Raw genomic sequence first — 4,241 nt, 5'->3', positions numbered from 1 at the left:
TCAACTTCATCAGATGGTTATCAATCCTCTCATATCAAGCCCGGGGTGTTATCTCTAAATCATAGAGAGCTCTCTTCAACCTGCATATATGAGATTCCTGATCATGAATCTCAAACCCCTCGGGTTGTTCCAAACCTGTGGACCTGCTACATGAGGGGAATGGTCCCCTTGTAATATTTTCCTTCCTTACATCTTGAACATGTACCTTCATGCTCTTCTTGAATTCATGCATCCCTATCACCATCTAACTCACATCGGGTGGGGCCCCATAATAAGCAGACCTTCGGTGCTATAGATGAGATGTGTCAACTAACATGGTCCCCAATGGACCATCCTACAACTTGATACAAATTGCCAATCTTAAACTCAAGGATAAAAGCATCTTTGAAAATTTTATTTTGAAACACGTACCTTTCTATCAATGAATTCCACCATGAAACCTTTGACTTCCATTGCCGAAAAGGACACCAGGTTCTTCTTGTGATCAGGTACATAAAGAGATTCTTATAAATAAATCCAGTTACCCTCATTCAATTGAGGGGTAACATTCCCTACACCCTTTTCGGGATAGGTGGCATTGACTCAAAGTATAATCCCACGATTGTTTCCATCTCTACCAAATTAGAGAGTGCGCCCTTCTATCTGATGAAGTGCCTTGAAGCACTACAACCAATAAGCCATATTCCCAAAGAGTCTGGAGGAGAGAGCCAATATAATATAATGCTCTTTATCTTATCAGAAACAACATTTGATTCTTCATACCTGGGGATCCTTGCTTTCTTTGAAGAGTCGGTCATTCCCTTGATGTCCTGCATTACCTCTCATTCCTTCGATCATTGAAGATGTCCCTGGAATGACTGTTTATCATCATCAACTGATGTGTCCCTACCATTCGGACACTCCTTTGCATAATGGACGAACTTATTACAAATAAGGCATATGCCTTTCCTTCCACCCTTAGATCCAAACTTCCCATTGAAGTGATCTTTAGGTAGGCCATCAGAAGCTTCCATTGCGTCATTCTGATAATATTTTCTGCTTCGACTTCACCCTTGGTGAATTTAAAGAGGGATGAGAAACCCATTGAGCCTTTTGTCCTTTCCCAATTGTCTTCGGTGATTTCTCTTTCACTCTTGCTTGGGCTTTGTCTTCACCTCGACTCTGATACCATGTTAATTTTAGGTATGTTCTATGCTTAGAGAAATTTATTTCAATTTTCACAGTGAGCTCAATATTTTTTCCAAATTAGCAATCACATCAGCATAAGAGTAAATTGCAGATAGAACATAAACATAAATCGCAAAAGACAAGCCAATACAAGAGGACACAAGATGTGGCGCTAGCCAGGGACAAACCCTAATGTGGGGAAACCCTTGATCAATTCTTCTTATATGTTCAAGAAAGAGAGAGAGAGAGAGAGAGTGTGTGTACATATACAATAGAAGTCAACACTTTGACTTATCTAAATAAGAGCATAGATCATCTCTAAGAAGATGATACATGAGGTAGTTGAATTCAGTTGAAGACATGCTGCTTCAACTGATTCTCCAAGGTGACTCCATCACCATGTTGCACCTATCATTGTGGTGCACCTCATTATGTTGTACCATGTTGCACTCAGCATCACTATGCTGCATCTCATCATGCTTCACCAATCATGACTATACCCATCATTGTACTGTTGCACTATGTTGAGCTCTTCATTGCACTATGTTGCACCCAAAAGCATGATGCAATACCTCATCGTCCTGTTGTTGCAATACCTCATCATCTTGATGCTGGAATACCTCATCATCCAGTTGTTGTATGCATTATCATTGCTGCTATATGCCCATCATTACCATGTTGTCCCATTGCTACTCTAATGTCCAACAACACTAGTCTACACCATGTCGCACCATCATATTTTGCACTGTACATCATGCTATGTTGCTCCAAGTCTGTATAGGATGAGGGTTGACTGCGTCAAAACTTTGACCCAACACACTACACAATCGTTGTTGCAATACTACTATTCCTGGTTAGGGCATGTGCACGCTGCAACAATCCTTATCAACCCACACAAACAACCTCCAAATATTTGCGGCCTAGTCAAGGTATAGTGTTTCCTCCATATGTTGTTGTTTTGGGCATATGGCAGCCTCTCAAGCCTACATGTAGCCCTATTTTGGAGTGGCTAGGCCTGAAGCCTACCACAGATCTTTGCGGCACCCTAACAACCCTCCAAAACAATCATACCTTACCTCTTTCTACCCTCACAAACCTGGGTGCTCCCTTCTTCAAACTCAGTTTGGTTGTAGCATAGAACAACCCTCTACGTAGTCACCAAGAGGCTCCAACAGCCCTAAGACACCCACGTTGTCCCTAGCTTCTTTATTGGTTAGGGCATCCTTTAGACAGCGAGTTAGGGAGCCTCTTTACTGCGGTTAGGGTATCTCTTTTCCAACGTTTAAGGGTTGTCTCAAGTAGTGTATAGATTAGGGAATCTAGGGTATGATAAGACTACATTTAGGGACAGATGTTAGGCCTCCTTCACCGTGCTAGATCTCCCTTTGAACTGCAGCCAAACCTTCACAAGACCTGCGGCTAGGGCATCCTTCTTTTACTGCAAATAGGGTCTCCTTCTAGACCTATGTTTAGGGCTTCCTCTTCTTAGACTTCTCTTCCACTAAAACCCAAAACAAGTGGAGAGAAATCAAGAGTGAAGTGTGTGATCAAATGACTATCAAGTCACCTCCTTTTAACTAAAACGTTGAGCACACATGGGGGTTATTTGGTTGTTGGCCAATCTTGACGAATTGTCCCATAACACAAATAAATTCATATCTCCATGAATACTTATTGGAATCAGATGATCTTTAGATCAATCCTACACCTCTTGATGAGAGGGATCCAAGAAAAATATCAGCTACCATAAATAAGATGAACCACATGGATTTTGGCCCCTAGTATGAGAGAGAGAATAATGAGAGAGCTCCAAAACTGAAATGACAAAAGGTTACCAACTGATCCTCATAAGCCTTTTTATCAATTAGGCCCCTATTTTCTTCATTTTCCTCCTCACATGCAACACGTGACCTTTCACCTCCCTTTTCTCCCACTTTCCATTTTTTTCATAAATAAATTGGCCAAAAATATCATTTGCCTTTCCAAAGCCTTAGTCATTGCCTTTGCCAATTTCCTTAGCCATTAATAAACCAATGAACACCCACACTAGGATGTATTGCCAAACATTTAGCTTGGAATAAGTGTCCCATCAACCGTGGTTATTATTTTGCCTTTATTATTTTTATTACATGGAATTTTCACCAAGGTTGTTATAGAACCCTCCCCCTTGGGGGAACACCGTCCTCGGTGTTCAACAACACCTATAACCACAAGACTGTTGTAATCAAAACAAATTGTCGATGGAGCTTTATAGCTTAGCTCGTTGCAGTATTTACAAAGATCAACCCGCTGAGAAGCAAACCAACATGAAAACATAACATACATAACATCATAATGACATACCCGGATGCGGGTGACTGCTCTGATAATCAATATGATTAGATGGTCGGCAGGTGGATAGGATGGCCATATGGCCTCCAGTGTCATCCCCAACGCCAACCTCAAGCGAATTCATACCACCTTGCAGAGGACATTAAATGACTCCGAAAGCCGAGCCACCTTCACCACCCTCATAGACATGGCTCCTGCAAAGCAGTATGCAATTCCTCCCTTGCTCCATTACGTCTGCCCTCCGCAGGCTGCAGAACCCTGCACTTGCACTGTGACCTCTAGCCGATGCTGGTTGCTTCCTTGCCTTGATCTCGGCAACGGATTTCATTTCTCTCACTCTAGCCTTTGTATCTTATACCAGGCCCAGACCTCCCCTACTCATTCTTTGCATCAAAACTCAATCAATCCCTTTGTTGTCAACCTAACTCTTAATCCTGCTATGGCACGCATCAGGCATCGTATGCGCAGCAGGCGTGGCGGAACTCGTGGAGGCATCATCTGCACATCGGCTTCGACTAGATCTGCCACCGTTTCCCCTGACTCCTCCACTGATATGCTTAATCCTCTCAGCTCTCCCTCTCGCCGCTACCCAAACACCAGAAGTGGAAGGGGTCGTGCCGTTCACTCAGCGGATTTCCCCCTTCCACCGTATCCTGCTCCCCATAGCACTCAGTTCTGTTTCTGCAGCTCCTTAAATCGGCCTGTAATCACTGCTACTCTGACCATTTCCTTCTCGGAAGAGA

Source organism: Pinus tabuliformis, chromosome 1_2, assembly GCF_031772625.1.
Source record: "Pinus tabuliformis cultivar Carrire ecotype Pingquan chromosome 1_2, CPIR1, whole genome shotgun sequence".
NCBI classification, from domain to species: Eukaryota; Viridiplantae; Streptophyta; class Pinopsida; order Pinales; family Pinaceae; genus Pinus; species Pinus tabuliformis.
Note: the sequence above shows the minus strand (reverse complement) of the source record.